Source organism: Melanerpes formicivorus, unplaced genomic scaffold (genome assembly GCF_026170545.1).
Source record: "Melanerpes formicivorus ecotype bairdi unplaced genomic scaffold, bMelFor1.0.p_v2 SCAF_11, whole genome shotgun sequence".
Taxonomy (NCBI): Eukaryota; Metazoa; Chordata; class Aves; order Piciformes; family Picidae; genus Melanerpes; species Melanerpes formicivorus.
In genome coordinates this window covers 14,558,797-14,579,812 of record NW_027142363.1, presented here as the reverse complement: position 1 = coordinate 14,579,812, position 21,016 = coordinate 14,558,797, and the positions used below count along the sequence as shown (strand labels likewise).

Genomic DNA, 21,016 nt, shown 5'->3' with positions numbered 1-21,016 from the left:
GAGAACCTCTTTCAACCTACTAACCACAGCCCTTCTAATACACCCCACAATGGCATTGGCCTTCTTGGCCACAAGAGCACATTGCTGGCTCATGGTCAACCTTCCATCTACTAGGACTGCCAGGTCCTTTTCCCCTTCACTGCTCTCTGGATTGAATATAGTTTTCCTTTCTATTTCAAATCACTCAAATGTCTATAAGAACAAGTATTCCTTCAACATTGACACTTAAGAAGCATTTAATCATAAATATATGACGCCTGTTGAAAATACAAATCCTCTTTGTAATCTCTAATGATAATCATGATGGCAAGTGGAGAAGACATACCATCTTCCAGTTTAAATGAAGAGTGGCAAGTAATGTAATTCTGATTTCAGCAGTCTTGTGGTTCTTTGTTTCACATTTTTAAGAGAGGGGTGTGTCTAGAGGTCACAGGTTGAATTTGAGAGGATTCAGAGAGAGGATTACCCTTTCTGGATCTGCAGTATGGCTGGTTTCTTGGTGAGGTCTGCATGAGTGAGAGGGGAATCATGCTGTGGAAAGCCTCCACAGAGGGCAGTGAACCCTGCATTACAGAAACCTCCTTCTTCAGAGGAAGCAGAGAGGCTGGACAAGGTGGCTGCTTTCTCCCCTACCCTACTCCCATGGAGAACAGAGATTCTCTTGCATGATTTCTGGATGTAGACGCATCACCGTTAGTTTCATCCAGACTCCAGGACTACATCACCCACCTTTGCAAGGAACTCCTCTTTCTTCATTAAGTCAGCTTAACAGAGGGGAAGGGTTTCCTATTGTGTCCCTGTAAGTAGACTCCCGGCACACAGCTAGGAACCAAAGCACTGTATTGGGACATGCTTTGCACTTTATGTGCGTTGGTCAGACATCAAGCAAATATTCACCAGCAAAACTTCACCAATCTTTATTACCCATCAAAGTGAGCATACCTGCAGGTAACCATGGCCCACAGGCATCATCACTCTTAGTGCATACACAGATTTAGTCTATTTTAAAATTCTATTTCCCTCAGCCTTGAGTTCATGTGAAACCTTATATGCCACAGTTCTACGTATTAGGGGTCCTGTGACTTTGCGGTCTAGTCTTCAGCCACTTCTTTGTTATTAAGGTAGAACCTGAACAGTTACCATGTTCTAATCAGTCTCATTCCCTGACCCTGTCTTCTTTTCACAGTTACTTACTGGAGATACAAGATCTCTTTGGATCTTGCACAATATAGAAACTTTCTTTCCATCCCACTTGTCAGTAGCAGTGTTAGCCCACTTCACTGTGTCTTGGGTTTTTGATGGTGTTTTTTGACTTCAGTAAAATATCTGCTTTAGACACTTTATCTTTAGACTCTCCAGTCTGCCCTGCAACATTTTGCTTCCTTATTTTTACCTGGCTTAGGACTGTATGAAACAAAGCCCAAAGGGACTGCTTGAATCATGAGGTTTTGTCTTATGTTGTGTTTAGTTGCTTCCTGGACAGAGAGAGACAGTTAGAAACTCAGTTTACAGTTCCACTACCCACTTCTATCCAAAAGCTGTTTAAGATCTTCACTCTTCTGGTGGTGAGCCATCTCATTCCCAGCTCTTGTACTTGTACTTGTGGTCACTTTGTGTTTATTTTCTCTTTTCTCAAATCTATCTTTTGCTTCAGTAGCTCAAATACCTCCCTAACTTGCTTCTGGAAGGCACTTACACATTTTCCCCCTTAGCTCTAATTTTGTAGGACTAACCAAACCAAACTCTTCTAGCTGCCTTAAGTGAAAAGACTCTGCCATCCTACAAGACATTCTTTACACCTGCTCTCATTTGGATGTACAGTTGTACAACAATGTTTGCAGTACTTAAGATGAGATCTCAATACAAACATGAGGGCATTAGTACTTCATTCTATACCAGCAGGACTTTCTGTTTGAATTTGTCTCTTTCTGAGTTGTATCACAATTCTGGGTTTTGTAAACTTAGTACACCTGGGTCTTCTGTCCTTTCTTCCCTCTTAGATGAGAGCTGCTCAGCATGAATGATATTTCTGTGGATAATTCTTGGATATTTGCGGGGACTGGGGAAATGTGGGACTTCTGGTTTCCTATGTTGTACCTTTTTTTGGAGCCAAGCTGAGTTTGGAGATATCTTTACACGTAACATACGAAAAGCCTAGTGGGATCAAATTTAAATCCAACTCGTGAATCCTATGCTCTTCATAATCCTCTGCAAACATGGATTCAGTTACATCCTTCAAAATATCTCAGCACTTTTTCTGTGAAGTATCTTAGTATTCAAACACAATTGCTCAAGTGACACAGCTCAGAACTATTGTTTTAAAAGGTCTCTTACATATTCTTGACCACTTTATTTGTCATGACTGTTTTTGAAATGCTTATCCTTTACATCCCAGTGCTTTGGCCTTTAACTGATACTTAAATATCCATGGTTCTGTTGAAAAAAGTGTAACTCTGATCTCCACACAGCCCAAAAAGGTTCTGTTATTTCTGAAGGCTGACATAAATCAGGTGTGGCCTAGACTGGGTGTGACACAGGACCGGGTAATGTAGGAACAACTGTGGATAAAGAAAAGCTTACCTATCCCCGTCATAAACTGAGATGGAAAAGTATCAGAAAGATGTAAGCAAAATAAATCATAGCTTCAATATATATATTAAAAAATATGCATAAAATAAGCTGCTTAATCTCTTTGCGAGTGTGATAGAGGAGAACTTCAGACAGAATCTGTGCTGATATCCTGCGTGTTGCAGCAAGGGCTCACTACACGATGGAAGATTAAATAATCCAATGGTTAAGGAATTTCTTAGCAGTTTAATGGTGTAAAAAGTAGTAAAGAAAAAAAAAATGAACTGAAACAAGGAGCACCATGAGATAGATGGCCATCCTTGGAAGTGCTAGAAGTCTTCCACAGTTGCCAAGATTTCTAGTTAGCCAAGATGAGATGTAAACTGCATGTCACACAGCAAGTGAGTGTGACTATATAAATGACTGCTCAATGACAGTGTAAAGTAGCACACAAAGGGCAGATGCTGCATAACAGCACAGCTAGTTTTCATGAATTTCTCCTCAGTCTGCTGGCTACATCTCCTCTGTTGTAGCTCTGGAAGAATCATTTGGGGATTTCCAATACTGCTAGAATGGCTGTTCTTAGAAGATGGGCTGCAGGCAGTGATGAGTTATGCAGCATTCCTCTAAGAGCCAGAAAGAGGGCAAAAATCCTTTCTGGTAGGCTACAGAGAGAGAAGAGGTAGCTTCTGGAGGTTTATTAGAGGTTGCATTCTCTTCCTGCCTTGGCAGCTTGTGATCTGATAGATCTCCAGAATAGGAACTGGAGATTTGCCCTCCTTGGTTTCTCTAAGTGGGATGTATATTTTTCTGTAAGAGAGCACTCTCCCAGCAGCTGGTCTGGTATGCAGGACTATGGGTGCTGCATTATTTTGTAAGGGCTATAAGTAAAGAATAATACTAATCTTTTAATTTTGTCTTCTTTATATTTGAGGTTGCTGCAGACCAAATGTAATTTTTATTTTAATATCTATCAAATCATTTTAGAGGAATCCTCTTCAGTGGGGTAGTGTTTTGCCACTCAAAATTTAGGAATACAGTGCAGGATCCATACTATTTCTCAAAAGAGTCATCAGCACCAGCTAGAGAAGGTAGTCCTGCATATACTGCCTGTAGAGGATTATTTTCATATGTGGACAGATTAAAACAGTTACTCTCAGTTCAACTTCATAAATTTTAATATTTTAAAAAATATCTTCTTTGTATGCAAATCCTGACAGTCCACAGGGCTGATTTGGGCCCCTCAGTTTAAGAAGGACATCGAGATACTGTGTCCAGAGAAGGGCAACAAGGCTGGTGAGAGGCCTTGAGTACAAGTCCTACGAGGAGAGGCTGAGGGAGCTGGGATTGTTTAGCCTGGAGAAGAGGAGGCTCAGGGGTGACCTCATTGCCTCCTACAACTACCTGAAAGGTGGTTGTAGCCAGGAAGGGGTTGGTCTCTTCTCCCAGGCAACCAACACCAGAACAAGAGGACACAGTCTCAAGCTGTGCAAGGGGAAGTTTAGCCTTGAGGTGAGGAGAAAGTTCTCCCCAGAAAGAGAGATTGGCCATTGGGATGTGCTGCCCAGGGAGGTGGTGGAGTCACCATCCCTGGAGGTGTTCAAGAGGAGATTGGGCGTGTCACTTATGAGGTCTGTGTTGATAGGTTGGACTCGATGATCCTCGAGGTCTCTTCCAACCTTAGTGATACTGTGATACTGCAATACTGTGATACTGTGGTTTGGGTTTTATTTTCTTTTTTTCTAAGGTATCATAATAAGTAATACATGTTTTAAATACTGAAAATGCAATTCAGAAATGAAGAATTCAAAGAATATTTGCTGGTTTTGACAGGCAGATACAATCTAAGGCAGGACCAGTCTCTTATGTTCTGCATATAATGAAACTAAAGCGCAGTGTAATATGTAATACAGTAACTAATGTGGTTCTCAGATGCTTTACAGCATCTTGGTGAAATACATTCATGAGTGTGGTGGTTCAACCCACCACAATGAGTTAAGAAATATAACCAGCAAGCAAAAACCCCTAAAGAATAAAGAAGGAAAACACTTCAACCTAAACAAACCTTGTTTGAAGAGGAGAAATATAAGAGAAGTGATAACGAGTTCTTATATTTGAGCATGACTTAAATATCAAATATGGAGATGTTTATGCCTGATAAAGCCATTTACATGAATAGCTACACACTTTGATTGTGTACAGTTTCTTACACAGAGTATAAGAACTAAACCAGGACAATGTGAATTATGCATTCTTCACAATGTGCCTGTTCTGCATAATGGCTGAAAAGAAGACTGAATATTTTAATACATCTCACTAAAGTTTAATGAAAGGAGAAGTTGCATGGACTTTTAATCTGAACTGTAAGGGCAACAAAGCTTGTGGGACCTCAATGGACTTGCATATTTCATAGAATAGAATCATAGAATCAATAAGGTTGGAAGAGACCTCAAAGATCATCAAGTCCAACCTGTCACCCAGGACCTCATGACTACTAAACCATGGCACCAAGTGCCACGTCCAATCCCCTCTTGAACACCTCCAGGGATGGTGACTTCACCACTGCCCTGGGCAGCCCATTCCAATGGCTAACAACTCTCTCTGTAAAGAACTTTCTCCTCACCTCGAGCCTAAAATTCCCCTGGCACAGCTTGAGACTGTGTCCTCTTGTTCTGGTGCTGGTTGCCTGAGAGAAGAGACCAACCCCCCCTGGCTACAACCACCGTTCAGGTAGTTGTGGACAGCAATAAGGTCTCTCCTGAGCCTCCTCTTTTCCAGGCTCAACAATGCCAGCTCTCTCACCCTCTCCCTTTATCATTTTGCCTTTTATTTCTTGTGTTCATTAATGTTTAACTTGTACATTTCGACACTAGGTAGAAGGTTTGAAGTTAAAGTTTGTTATAAATGTTGTTAAAATATTACCCAGATATAGAAGACAGGCCCTGCTGCTGCTGCTTATTCCATGTTGGACATCAGAGAATCAGCAAAGGAAAGAAAGTTTTTTAAAGATGCAGAAATAGAACCCCCCTTAGCCAGACACACATTTGATCAGGCAGCAGAAGACAGAAGGATAGAGGACAGAAATCCAGGTATCATTAGCTGCTGCTCACAGATCTCCTCTAAGAGACTGTCTGCAGTAGTGCTTTGCTCTGCTGCAGTAGGGGCAGATACACACAGGAGGCCAACTGTGGACTAGCCTAAGGACTGGTTTGACACACAATACACAGAAATCTGTGATTAAAGGTCCTTTCAGGATCAAAACCTGAGACTTGTGTTAGCTATGCAGAGTCTACATACACTACTCCTAGCATCACACTGTGGCACTAGCTTTAGGTGTTGGATTCAAGTGAGCCCAGAGGTAAGTGACTTTTCTATGTTAGATTACAATGGTGGAGTTCATTACTGTGCAAACAGCCCATCAGAGAGCCACCAGCATCAGCTGAGGCTGATGTGCTTGCTCACAGGGTTATTTTTCTGTAGATCAACCAAGGGTATCTGAATTCACCTATTTACTAGAGGTTACCATAAACTTTGATAGGATTTCATTGACTCTTGTTCCACTTATCCTACAGGCCTTGATAAATGCTTACCAGGAGGGCTCTAACAGATCTGAAAAGTGCAGGACAAGTGGAATCAAAACTTAGCTTTTAATTTTTTGCTCCTGGTCTATCTCATGTTTTTTGAACATGCACCAGCATAAGTCTATTATCAAGTAAGCCAGACAAAGTGGATGTATCTCTGTAGGAAAAGGTTGAGGTTTCAGTACTTCTCACCATCCTTTAGCCCATAACTACTTGTAAAGGGAGTCAGTTTTGTCAAGAAACCTGGAAACTTCTCTCAGAATCCTGTTGCATTAGGTGTATTGTCTCTGGCTGATTAGTGTATCAGTATGATAAGAGCTATGCTGCTGTTTGGTACATGAGGCAGGTGAGTGTCCCACCAGTGACTCAGTAAAGGTTCTGGAATGGTGATAAAAATGCATCTGTCCCTTTACTACTCAGGGTGCTAATAAATGTCAGAAATTCTTCAAAGAATTACAGCCTTTAAAAAGCTAAGTTCTACTTGATGTGCCTTTAAAATGTCCACTCCAACTGTTCCCCATGTTGAAGATGTCTGGGAAGAATATTTCCAAGCCAACAACATTCCCCTGATGAAAAACCAAACCAACCCAAACACACACACACACACAAACAAACAAACCACTAATAACTTTATTGTGAATGACTTGCCATTCTATTCTGTAAGCCTCTCACTCAGCAAAGCCCTCCAGTACATGCTAAAATCCAACCCTGTTGACTCAAAGCATGTGCTTTAAGTTGTCCCATATTTCAGCCAGGCACCAGCATTGCCTGCACTTTTGGGATGCCCAGAGACGCCCCAGCTAGGAAGCCAGGGGAAAAAGTTGAGTTGGTGGGACAGGGGTTATGTGCTCGAGGACTTATTTCAGCAACACCCCTGTCAATCCTGCCCTTTGGTTTTGTTCTTAAAGCAAATAAACAATTAGAGCAAAAGGAGAAGACAGAGGCCAGGCAGGAAGACGCAGTGTGTGGTGCTGGCCCTTCATAGAGATGAGGGTGGCAGCCAGCCGGAGCTGTGTGAGCACATGAGTTATTGGTGAGGCCACAAGATCCAAGATGGGAGACATGTGTCACGCTGAAGATCTGTGGGACTTGGCAGGCACGGACTTGACAGGAGCTGTGGGGCCTGCTGGGTTTTCCACCACCCTTCAGATCCCTGCCTGTCACATTAATCCCCTTTTAAATCCAACCTCCCTTCTCCTGTGACTGACTCCTACATCTTTTTTTCATCTCCCAGAGCAGCCAAACTGCATCTTGTGCAGCTGAAAGCTATTCAGCTCCAGGACACACTGCAAGGGAAGCTCGTGGCCTTTCTTGGTGGTGATGGCCAAATATGTGTGTAATGTGCTTAGTTTTCACTAGCCCACACAGCGAGAGACCCTGCTCCTCTCTTGAACTTGGGTGTAACACGTTCCCTCTGCCATCGAGCAGGCCAGCTCTAGACTAATATTTTCTGTACACTTAATTATGACAGGACAAGTGCTGTACCCCAGTGGAAAATTGCCACTTGAAAATCTGCCTAAAAATATATCCTACAGTAAATGTTTTTCTGCATGATTAAGTGTGCATGTGGACTGTACTGTGCAGAGGGTTTCCCAAAAACTAATGTCTCGTCTAGGTCTCCTGGCAAGGCCTTCTTGGTTTTTTGTTTTAGTTTTTGTTTTGGTTTGGTTTGTTGAGTTTGGTTTTTTTTTAGTTTATCAGATTTTGTGTTATTTACTAATGGCAGGAATTACTCTGTGATTCCTTTTTAAAATAAACATTCCAAAGGCTCTCAGAGATGAGGGACCATAAAGGTAAAAAGAAGAGGATGGGGTAAGACAAAGAGTTTTTTTTCTCTAGAAGAAAAAAGCTCCAGGGTTTAAGAGTCTTTGGAATATGAAGATGTCCAATGACAGGACAAGGTGCAATGGGTGCAAGCTGGAGCATAGGAGTTTCCATGTGAACATAAGGAAAAACTTTCTCTCTGTGAGGGTGTCAGAACACTGGAACAGGCTGCCCAGAGAGGTTGTGGAGTCTCCTTCTATGAAGACATTTGAAAACTTCCTGTATGCCTTCCTGTTCTCTGGCAAGGGGGTTGGACTAGATGATCTTAGGAGGCTCCTTCCAGCCCTTATTCTGTGATTTTGTGATTCTGTAAAGATTAGGGTCAGTTCCTTGTTTTGCTTCAGCCTTCATGCACTCTGTTAGTGCCTCATTGCTGTACTGTTACCACATCTGTGCCAAGGTACTCAAATGGACAGATCATGGCAAATGAGTGAATTCTGGGGGAAAGATGATTAAACCATCTCAGGCTGTCACCATTGCATGGCAGTCCAAACTACTGCATGCATGCTGCGATGAAGATCCACCTGTCCTGCTTTTATAAGATAAAAAGAAACATGCTCTTCAAGACAGTGTTATAGCCCCAGTCCAGAGAAGGTCTGGGAGTAGAATCACTGTTTTTGACAGCCCAAAGTTGTTGGATTACTCCAAGTGTTGTGTTAACCTGCCCTGTGAGGCATAAGAGGAGCAGGGTTTTTTTGCATTTGCATCACTGAAACAGGGTCACACTCCCATCTGGGAAGCGGGCTCCTACTGAACATTCAGCTCAACTTCTAGCAAACACTGCCTGGGCTCTGATGCACTTGATGGCTTGCAGATTTCTCTGAGAGAATATTGTGTAGCTGGAAAAAGAAAACACAAGAAAAGAAGAAAGCAACAGCTCTTCTCTGTTTGTGTTGTATCTTCACAAAGTTACAAAAACATCTTGCAATGCTGAAGACCCAATGTGACATAGAGGTGAAACTTCACTTAGACCTACACAGAAAATCCCAGCCTAGATCTTTGCCTTTCCTCTTCAGATAGTCTGCTGCAATTTGAAGGGCATTAGGCAAGCTCTGAGTACGAGGAAGCACCCCCCTGCAAAAGCATGTTCCAGTAAAATGTCTCCTGGTGTGTGTCATCTTGGTGTTCCAAGCTGGATTTCTGTGAAGACAAGAAAAGATTATTGCAGCTGCATCCTCTGAGACAAATTAACACAATTCCACTCTGTGCTCTCCGAGACGTAAAATTCTGTGATCTGCCAGGGTTGCAGCATAGTTAATCTTAGAAACAGAGTTTTATAAAGGTGCTAACTGGTGTTTCATGGTGTCCCTGTGGCGTTTCGTTTTTCATACAAGGCCTTACTTGGAGAAATGCTGCGTGAGCATTTGAAGCAGGTTACAAGGGCTGTTTGATCAGCCAGAATGGTTCCTTTAGGCAGTATTTTGGAAAAACAATATTTAAAAATTGCACTTTATAAAAATTCCAAGGACATATACCCTGAATTGTTGAATAGCAGCAGAATACTGACTTGAGAAACATTATTTTTTCCTTTAAGTTGCGACAAAAGAATGCAGAAATTAGGAAGAACCCAAATGGCACAACTTAATACAGTGACACTTTTTAACAGTTTCCACAGTATTCTACATTGCACAGAACTGTGATTTTGAGGTGGGACTTTTTTTTTCAAATTTTATTGAACCTGAGGATTCATAAGCTTTCATAAGTAGCTATTGCCAGGGGCAAACTGTGTGTTCCTTCATGGTATACTCATTTGGCGCTTTTGGAAAGGATTCATGAGAAAGACCCTGCTTGTGTTCAACCCCCAGTCTGCCTCACACCTCGGCACTGTTACCTCTCACAGCATATGCACAAATGTAATGCTGTAAGTGCCTGTGTATTTTAGGAAGTGTGGCACAGCATTTTAGAGGTCCACACTCATCTCTGATGGTGGAGGTGCCGTAAGTTGTACGGAGAGGTACTCAGCAGGGCAGGGAGAAAAGAGAGGACAAGAAGGGATACAGGGAGATTGGCTGTTGATAGCTCCCAATTGTATGCAGTAAAGCTCTTATAGCTTGTTTTTTGTTTTCTTTTTGCTTCCTCCCACCCTGCCCAAGTTCTAGAAATCGACCTTTGTTGTCCTGGCTGTATTCCTACTTGTGCAATATTTCCTCCTGACCTACACTCCTTGCTCAGTTTCAGCTAATGAAGATATCCCTCATCTTCTGTCTGTTTACCTTTGCTGGATCCTCTTAGGACTCCATCTGTGATATGTAGAGCCCTCCTGTGATATCCAAAACAGAAAAAGGTATCAAAAGCCTTTCAGTTCCAGGAAATATTGCCAAAATATTTTCCCTGTTCTGGAGCTCAAAGAATAGTGGGGCATGTATTTGAGTGGAGGCCTTCCCTGCCCACCTGGGCAACTAGGCATGGTGAAACCAGTGCCCCTCTCAGCTGAATAAGAAATTTTATCCCAAACTGCAGAACATCTACTAAGGTAGTGCTGGTGAAAGGGGATTTTCTTATGTAAAGTTTTGGTGTCAGTAGCTTTCAAAGATTTAAGTGGGGCTTTCTGTCATCCAAAAATGCCAGTTACCTCAAGCACTGAACTGTCTTTTTAATTCACAAGCAGCAGGCAGCTTTCTGAGCCAGATGGATTTAGGTCCTTAAACTGCTGCTGCTGCTCTTCCTTCCACTGATAATCTGCTCCCTGACTTCAGCGGGCTGAGTGCCACGTGCAGTACAGCACTCTTTGGTCAGGGCTGTCTGTATGCATCTATGCTGCTACTCTTCCTGCTCTGCAAAGGATAGAATTCACTTCTCAACACTCAGGTCTCCTTAACTAATGCTTTCTTGGACATTAAACTAGTTTTCTTTTTTTTTTTTTTTAGTGCTCACCTCCTTTCCCTTTTGCTTCATTCTCTGTATGATTTTGTTTGTTTGCTGGTTTTTGTTGTTGTTGTTTTTAAGTCTGCAGTTTGGTCAGTGTCAGGACCCTGTTAGCAAAGAGGCCTCAATTGTCTAAACCACCCTCATCTGGTACCCCCATCAATGCATCTTCTGCCCACTGGCCAAGAGCTCCATTTAAGCTCAGCCTGTGCACTTGCTCCTCTCCTGAGCTACTGCATAGGTATAGTCTGGTCTTCAGCCCTGTTTACTGCTGCTCCAAACCAACTTCTTGGATGAACCTTGAACCTCGTGCATTACTTGCCTTCTCGTTAATCAACACTGTTATGAAGCTCTGCCTGCCATGCTCAGATACCATAGGATAATGCTCCATTGATGAGGACACAGCCCATGATAGGGTTACTCTCAGCAGCTGGGTCACTCCCCCTGCGTGGAGCAGCCCTGTTCTTGCTTCTCCCTGGCAGGCATTCTTCCTTGCTACCTCCTGATCTTTTGAAAGAGAGCCCTATTGCTATTTTATTAAGCCAGAAAAAGAAAACTGGAATAAAACTCTGAACTGAATATGACCTTGAGATCATCTGGATTCAAGTATTTCCTTATTCTTTGGATGGATCTCTCCCAACAGATGTTGGGCCCCTTACCATTCATGCCTAAATGCATCTCAGATTTTGGGAAAGTCTTCATACAGGGACCTTTTATTTCAAGACCTACAGGATTTCCTTCAGGATTAATCCATGATGCTTACCTCAGATCCAGGATCTTACAGTCCGTAGACACCATTCCAGGGAACCACTGATCACCAGTGGAAGATCCCTGTTTACAAATCTTCCAAATCACAGAGAGAACCAGGATGTGAAGTGACATTTTGAGGGGAGGAGCCTTTACCAAGTGATGCTGACAGGTAGCCCATAACCTTTCCACTACCCTGAGAGCTACAAATAGTTCACTAATGAAACGAGAGCATGCTAGTGCACCTGGATCATAGCACAAATTGCTAGTTCTTTTCTAGAGCTTGGCACCCATAGCCCATAGCTCAGTGGTACTTGCCACCAGCAATGCTCCCTTGATACATGGTGACTGGAACCATGGAAATGTGTTAATGATACCTGCAGCATCCAAGGTGCCAGATTGAGGGTAACTGTCTGCTCAGCTACTCTCACCAGTGTAGGACCAACAATGGGTCATTACACGAAGAAGTAACCCTCTGAGAATGTGACCTAAAAGAAACAAGGATGATAATTAAGCTTAATATCCTAATAAATTAAGCCTTCTTATCTTCTGAAGTCACTGTGAATTGAAAACAGTGCTGAAGAAGCATGAATCTGTTTCACATTCAGATGCAGATCTCCTGGAATGATCTATGGCAGTCTGTAGGAATGAGGAGAAATGAAAAAAAACAACATAAAAACATTCTGAACAAAATATACAGTTGAATATTTAAACTGCCTCTGCTCTCCAATCCCTAACAAAAGAAGAAATGAGCCGTAATTAGTAAATGCCACAGGATGCTTCATTCTCCCAGGGAGAGAAATATGGGATCACTTATACCTGACCTTTGGCATCCACGGCTGAAAGATGTTCAGGTATCCTGGTGAGATTTCTGTGGTACCTCTTTAGAGACACGTGAGATTCAGTTGTTCTAAATGTTTTCACTATCAGGAGATGTATAGCTCACAAGTGGTTCTATTATCAGTGAAATTTGTCTAAAATATTGCAAAATCTTTTAAAATATCTGTCTGAAGGCATTCACATGTAATGACTTGTAGGCTTAGCAGAACAAGGGGCAGCTGCCAGACAGCATTTGGCCATTTTAAGGTCTTCATTGCTGCTGTTTATTTCAGTGGGTTTGCTTTGGCTGCGGAATTAGATGCTAATTGCCCTGCACAGGCAGACAGCCAGGTACAGACTTTTCCCCAGCTGAACACTTGCCAGTCTTCAGAGGATATTGGGGTATGATTGGCATTTTCTTTAACAATTATTGCAGTGACTCTTAAAAATGTCATTGATTATGCTTTAACACAAATGCACATGTGTTTTCACAGCACAGGAGGAGCACTGCAGTACATCAAGACTTAAGCTAGTTGATCTCAAGGAATATAGAGTCCTTTAGTTCTAAATTTTATCTGAAACAGATCAATAACAGATTAGCTTGTTGCCAGAATTTTTTTGGAACGATAAAGATGAATAGGGCAAGTGCCGTTGTTACTTAAACCACCATCATAATCAACAATGTCATCCTGCCTGGAAGAAATAACATATAAGAAACAGCATGTTAAGCCCCTGCCCCTTACCCCAAACCTATAATGAGGTCATAGAACCATAGAATCACAGAATTGTCAGGGCTGGAAGGGACCTCAAAGATCATCTAGTTCCAATCCCCCTGCCATGGGCAGGGACACCTCAGACTAGATCAGGTTGCTCAGAGCCTCATCCAGCCTGGCCTTAAAAATGTCCAGGGATGGGGCCTCCATCACCTCCCTGGGCAACCTGTGTATTGAAACTCCTCTTGCTCTTCTGTGGAGCAATGCCTGAATCCATTCTCTAGAGATATTTTCCTTGCTTCTTAGGAGATGTAGGTTCACTGTAATGTGCTTTCATAAAAGGGCAACTAAATCTTGTTCATGAGAAGAGCAACAGTCAAAGGACACCTTTCTTGTGGTAAGGGTATCTGTTCATGGCAAATAGTAATACTTTTCTTGTCACTTCTGCTGTAGAAGAAAAGCTCCATCAACAGCTTTGGGCACCTTAGTCTTCAAGTTAGGCATGCAAATATTTTGAAGGTCACAGCCTGAATTTATGATTTGTTGTTTCTTATTCAGAAGTCTTCTCCATTTATATAGAGTCTCTTAGTATAAAATCCAGTCTTTGTATGTGTAGGGTTGTACTTCAGCCCTAGTGAAGTCAGTAGTAGTTGATAGTGAATGGTACTAATGCATAGGATCACAGGATGTTAGGGGTTGGAAGGGATCTCCTAAGATCATAGATCCAATGCCCCTGCCAGAGCACATAACCATATAATCTAATGTAGGTCAAACAGGAATGCATCCAGATGGGTCTTGAAAGTCTCCAGGGAAGGAGATCCCACAACCTCTCTGGGGAGCCTGCTTCAGTGCTCTGTGACCCTTACAGTAAAGTTGCTCCTTACGTTGAAGTGGAACTTCGTGTTGTAGTTTGTATCCACTGCCGCTTGTCCTATCACAGGGTGCAAGTGAGAAGATCCTGATCCCTTCATCTTGACACCCAGCCCTCAGATATTTATAAGCATTTACTAAATCCCCTCTCAGTCTCCTATTCTCCAGACTAAAAAGCCCTAGGTGATGCAGTGCTGGTGAAAGTTGCGTGAATGAATGAAAAGCTTCCAGTCACATTTAGACCATCTGAACATCAGCCTCACACCTCACCATTGGAACAGTTGCAAGCAGAGAGATTTTGCATAGTTTCTCATAAGATTTCCAAGTGTATATTTCTAGGTAGTAAGGACAAACAAGAGTCCTGGAACGTTGTAAAATATTCGTGCAATGGATTTCCCTCTGCCAAATTCTTGTCCTATCTGACCCTGCCAGGAGGGGGCCTAACATCGTCAAGCCTAGCAGGTCAGTTTTAGCCCCTTATGTTAAATACACACCCATGGATTTGACAATGTTTTGAAAAGGCACTGTTTAAAGCTGGCTTCAGCAAGAAATAAAACAAATAACACTGAGAATGGAAATTACCTCAGAGACAGTGTAATTTTTGGTGGCCAGAACCCCAAGAAAAATTTACTATTGTATGGAGTGGTGCAGCTAGTTAACTCGAAATATTCCTTCCACATGGAGAGAGAGATGGCCACAGGAAGAAGTTCTAGAAAGTCATTTCCATTCCACTGTGGCTTGTTTTGCTAAATCAGTTGCAGCGAAATGATCTACTCCAAATGGTGCATTTTTCCTGTCTTAGTTTATTTTGTACTTGTTCAAAAAAACAGATTCCAGAAAAGACAGGGTTATATAATTTTTAATAAGATTTGTTAAAAATAGTGTGGCTGTGGTGAGGAGAATGACCACAGGAAGTGATTTGTTTCCTGTGATCACTCCTCCTCCTTTACCCATGAGCTTTCTGAATGTGAGCAGAAGAGAAAATATTCACTTTATTTAAAATTCATGGCAAACAGTAAGAGGGTAGCAGAGCTGCCACATCTCTCATGAATTACACTCAAGCCCAACCCTTCTGGAAGGCAGAGCCTTACTTTGCTGAAGGACTTCCAGAGTTTGGTGCCACTGCCTCCGACCACAGTGGCACACAAAATACATAGTGGGGAGATACCCAGAGGAGGTGGTGTCCATGCCACTTGCGCAGTGCCTGAGCCCAGGTCTGTCTGCCTGCTCCAAGCCTCTGCAGAGGCTAACCTGGGAAGGAAGCCCTTGCCCACAACGGTTCCTGCTTGTGCAAAAAGCGGAACAGCATGTGTCTTAATGTGGTTGTGGCTCCTGCTTTCACCAGCATCCCACCCTTCCACAGCAGCCCCTGCATGTACCCCTGGGGTGTGTTTCCTGCTCTGCCACCACTAGGGGAGTGCTGGAGAGCCCCCATCCTTCTCTCTCTCCAAGTAAAGCAGCAAAGCTGCCTCTGGCAAGAGCAGAGTGGTTTCAAATTTGTATTCTACCCAGACTATTTGGGCATCTTTGTAATTCTTGTGTGACTGAGATTTCTCATGCAGGATTCCAGCAGGGACAGGCTATGCAAACAGCAAAGCACCTTTTTTTTTTTTTTTTTTAAAGCTGTGCCATAAAAGGGAAAAACTGAGACGGTCCTGTGGAGCACAGTGGTAAAATAATCAGCACAATGAGCCATATTCTGACTGAAAGTAGCCAGTTCAGTGCAGTTCATCTCCCTGAGCTGGGGAAGCTTCCTCCCATGTCCAGAAATGATCATTTTTTGCTCTAAAAGACTTTTCTGCAGGTCATTTTTACCAGATAGCTTGGCAAGTTACTCAGTGCTTAGTCCATTTTAATAATAACAACAGCAACAAAACTTTACAAGATGTTCTTTCCTCTTTGTCTGGCAGGATTAGGAAGTTCAGCCAAGGTCTGACCGGTCACTGGCTCTAGAAGTGTAGGACTCAAAGGCGCTTAGAGGGAGCGGTTGCATGGAGAGCTCTGTTACCAGCAGGGGCTTTGTGGAGTGTTTTTTCCTCTGTGCTCATCCAGAGTGGCACTGACCACAGCCCAGCATGCAGAATTAGGTGCTTTTGCTGTTGGAGGAACTTGTTCTAAGGAGTCTTCTAGGAAAAGCAAAGTCTGAGGGGCAGACAGACATACAAATGACATTTTCCCCTACAAATCCACTTTTATACATCTCGTTACCACGGAAAGACCGAAATAGCAAATCTTTGGAAATAGCTTGGAAAACTGTTTTCTCCTTTGGAACAGTCCTCTTTGAACATTTATATTTAAGCTAAAAAGAAGAGCAGATGTCATGCCAGATGACTGAAACAAAAGAACAACTCCATCATATTTACTTCTGGATTATTTTAGCCCATCACTGAAAGTGACAAGTACATTGCAAGAGTGGGGGAGAAAAAAAAACCATTAACAGAGCCTGGGGATATTAGGTCAGGAGGTGAAGACGAGAGAGCTTCATGCTCAAACAATGCTGTAAATGAGATTATTTTTTTTTAGATTTACCTCCTTGCTCCAGTGAACAGAGAAACTTTTCTAAGCATTTCATAGGCACGAGAGTACAAACACACAATCTTGGGGCCATAGGTACTGCAAACACTTGGACCTCTCTGCTTATCTTTGCTCCCATGGGCAGTTCCCATGGAAGATATAAACCACACCATTTGCTTACAGCAAAACCATAAACGTTTGGGGCTTCATAAGTAGAGTCAAGCAGGTGAGGTTGAGGACCAAACTGCCTTTCTGAGGATGCCTGCTTGACTTTGCCTTTTGGCTCACGAGGAGTCGGGATTAGGCCCTCATTCTTCCTACTTACATGCTGGATTTTCACCTTTTGTGCTCCGGCAGTGCAACTGCCTGCTAAATTTAGAATACCTTTTTTAGAAGTTGTTTTATGAACACACACACACCAAAAAAATAATTACACTGTGAAGAAGAAAAAAAATGCAGGCTTTTGAAATGCCATTTGTGAAGTGTTCCAACTATGTATGACTGGCTCAGTTACTAGTTTGCAGTTGCCATCTGAACATCTATTTTTCCAAGCATTTAAGAAAAGTGATGTGTACATTTTTCATGTGTAATTAGGCAGCGTAATGTGATCTCTTGCTGCAGTCAAGCTGCCATGTGCTGTAGCCTCACTGAATAGCTTCCAGATTTCAACCCAATCTCTTCTGTCTAGACTCTACGTTGCTATATTTTTCTTTTTTTTTTCCCTCTTTTTTTTTTTTCCCTTTTTTTTTTTTTTTTTGCCTAGCTTAAAGCAGACTCCAATATGAAATGCCAAAACCAGAAGGTTTTGTCCCTCTTTCTCATAAAGACATGGGACAGATCTGGGAGGCCCCTGCCGAGAGCTGGGTCCCAGACTTTCATAAGACATGTGTCATCTGAATCTGACATTAAAGATTGTGCAGGCATTTCAACAGGTCATGCACACGCGGGGGGAAAAAAAAAAAATGCCCAAAAATATGGTTTTCATTAAGAAAGTAGTATTTTTAGAGAGGTGTGGTTCAGCTCAGATGAAAAGGAAAGAAAGAAAAATGAAAGCGGCCGCAAGAGATCCCCAACTGCAACATTATTTATATTGCTGTTGAAATGCAGTGTGTTCTCTTCATAAAGCTGCTTTTGGGAGTGAAATAATATAGACCCTGCCAGAACCAGGTGCATATCATGTAGATTGTTTATAATCCAAGTTAAAGGATAGCAGATTTATACCAGAAAGAGCTCTCCAAGGAGACTTTGGAGTTTAAGTGTACTGTCTTAATCTATACATTACCTCCTCAACAAAGTGGTTGTCTTGAATGGAAAAAAAAAAAATAATGTAAAATTAAATAAAATACAGTTTCAATGAATTCACAGATAATTCCAGGGAATTTTATCTGGTGGGATATAGTTTTAGACTTCTTATTCTGTTCCCAGCTTTTTATTTGACTCTAAGTTATTTTACTTCTGCATCAAGGAAACGAAAGAGACCTGCTTTTGTGCAACACAAGCAAAAAAGTTAGGTTTTCCCTGGCTTGCATTTTTACTTCCTTGCCCTGGGATTTGCTGTAGTTTGCATATACTGCGATAGCTATTTCTACCCAAAGCAGAGAAGACTCTTGTTTTACTCAGGGAACAGACTTGTGCAAATTTTATCTCACTACTATTTTTTTTTTAGCATTCTTTTTGTTTGTTTTTTTTTTTTTGGGGGGGGGGGGAGTTTATCTTCTCATCTCTACTGTTGTAACAATACACCTTAAGATTTTCTTTTGCTCTGAAAAAAAAATGGACACTGTCCAACTGAAAACATGTCCTCCTGCCCACTTTCTGTACAAGTGGCAGATTGGCTGGAAAAAAAAGAGGAACATTTTCACTCCTTTCTGAAGACAAGTGTGCAGTGCTTGCTAAATATTCCCAAGCTTCTGCAGAGCCAACTGTTCTTTTCATTAAAAAGCCATCCACCTACTTGAGCAAACTTTTCAATACATTGGCCCATTTTTTCATTATGGTAAAATATGAAATGCTTGAAATGTTTGGAATAATTGAGCAAATACTTTCTCATGCATGCAAAGAGAAACTGAACCAAAAAGCTACCTGTTCAACATGAAGCTTCCTTTGAAATTCCAAATGATGACAGCAGGCAGCGTAATAATTTGATGACTGTAAAACTTTTTAAGTTGCATTTTAAGTCAAATGAATATTTTTTTTTTCTCAGGTATTTGACAGCTAAAATGATCATGGGAAATTATTTTAGTCCTGTTTCAAGGAGTTTGGTGTAAATATTTCTGAGTATACGGGATGGGCCAACGGACAGTGATCCCCACGTCACGGCTGCAGAGTGAAACAGAGTGACGTGCAAAGCTAGCTGCTATGGCAGAGACATTCCAGCTATCTGTATGATGCTGCTGCTGAATCTCTCTGCCTAGTCCATGTTAACAGTCTTCTCTCTGTCTTTCCTTTTAATTTCAGTATGGCAGTGGTGTGATATTTGCCACTGCTCATACAGTAAGGACTCATTTCACTAAAATGGGGATTTTTTTCTGAGCTCTAAATCAGGTAAAAATTTTCACACAGGGGCTAAGGTGAATGTTGGGAAACTTCACATTGGCAACAGCTTTTTTACAGAGTGTCTATCCTAGACTGCATTGATTTCATAAATCTCACAGCCAGATGGGACCAATTACAATAATCTATTCTGATTAATGGTAGTAAAGACCATAGGATTTCTTACAGTTGTTTTCTGTTGCTGTCTTATTATCATCTGTTGCACATTTCTGGACATTCCTCCTAGCATATTCAAGAACATGGAGGGCCTTGTCCTAATCTTCATTCTGCTCATGAGTGTCACTGAATATATATGTGTAAGGGTGAGCAGCAAAGGCTTTCTTCAACCTCCATGCACAACTGTCATTGCCCTGGGAAAAAGTCACCCTTCAGGAGGCACATTATGGCAGATCATCATGTCCAGCACACCTACGCTGTGCGTGTAGTTTGACAAAATAAATCAGTTCTTGCTCTGAAGAACCTATTCTCATATTTTGCTCTAAAACCGCAGTGTTAGAAGCATATTTCAGGAGTGAGGTATGCATTTGAATGCTTCGCTTTTTGCAATGAACAGTGCATGTGAACCTGATCTCCTTGTGACCTACAAGCATCTTTCAGTGTTCTCCAGTTAATTCAAGGGCTCAGATATAAAATCAAGGAAAGCTTGCGTCTTTTGTGGGGCAATCCAAAGTTTTTGGAGGATGCAAGTCAAAAAATGGTGGGGCTCTGGCATGTCATTGTTTTCATCTATGACAGAACAAATAGACTTCAGTTAATCCAGTCCAAATGGCTGTCCTGAATTAAACTTCTCCCAGGCAGCCAGCACCAGAACAAGAGGACACAGTCTCAGGCTGCGCCAGGGGAGGTTCAGGCTGGAGGTCAGGAGAAAGTTTTACACAGAGAGAGTGATTGCCCATTGGAATGGGCTGCCCGGGGAGGTGGTGGAATCGCCATCACTGGAGGTGTTCAGGAGGAGACTTGACAGGGTGCTTGGTTGCATGGTTTAGTTGACTAGGTGGTGTTGGATGATAGGTTGGATGCGATGATCTGGTAGGTCTCTTCCAACCTGGTTTATTCTATTCTATTCTAAACATGTTCTTCATTTTTCATTATTTCAGATCAGTTCTGAAAGAAACGTGGAACATAAATTATTCATGCTGATCCAGACTGGGAGGTGTGATGATGGGACGCACAGTGCATGTGCCACCGAGCCAGTAATGGAAACTTCAATAGAGGTGCTGTCTGTAAACCACCTACCACAGCATGTCTGTCCCCACACGTAGAGGGGTCACCCACATCATAAAGTGCTGCAACTCCAATAGTTACCATCACATACGTTAGACATGCAGTTTTAGCAGCTGAAAGCAGGGGGTGGGTCTCTCCCTTCCCTGTAGCTCATCCAGAGGGTGATTCAGTGTCACATCCAGAGCTGAGTCACCTTCTGCAGCGGCCTCTCCCTTCCTCCCCAGCTGGCAGAGCAGGAGCCTTTGCTGGGGCACCTGTGTGGTTGCACGGCAATTCATCAGAGTGAGCTCTGACCTGCACACAGCTGTTTCTAGGGTATGTGAAACTTGTTGCACTACTGCCACAAGGTAGGTGTATATTATATGCCTGTGTGAGCGCATATAATTGTAGCTGTGAAAAATCTTGTATCTTCTACTTGTGTATCACTGAGCTTTTAGTAGCTTCAGGTTTCAAGGGAGGCTATCTTTCTGTCTCTGACTGTAATTTCAGATATGATTCTGTTTTGTGACACAGTCAATGAAGAAAAGCTGTGGAAAACCTGAGCTGAATTACCTGAACAAAAGAGAAATATGGTAAAACGAGGTTATTACACATGGGGCCATCTGCAAAGAGAAAGGTCTAGAGGAAGAGCAAAATCTATATTCTAAAATCATATTTCTTAGAGCTGTGTATGTATGCAGGTCTGCTAGCCAAAAGGATGTGTACAGCCATGTAGATGAATATAAGGCTGATTCCATA

The 21,016-nt window shown here is 42.2% G+C and overlaps 1 long non-coding RNA gene across 1 annotated transcript in view; it reads left to right on the top strand.

Annotated features, from left to right (window-relative positions):
- LOC137444196 (uncharacterized) overlaps nucleotides 1-20,301 on the top strand; it is a 30,329-nt gene extending 10,028 nt beyond the window's left edge. The window contains exon 4 of the long non-coding RNA XR_010988095.1: nucleotides 20,152-20,301. This is a non-coding gene — a long non-coding RNA (uncharacterized lncRNA). The remainder of the gene's footprint in view (nucleotides 1-20,151) is intronic.
- Nucleotides 20,302-21,016: the final 715 nt, after the last annotated feature.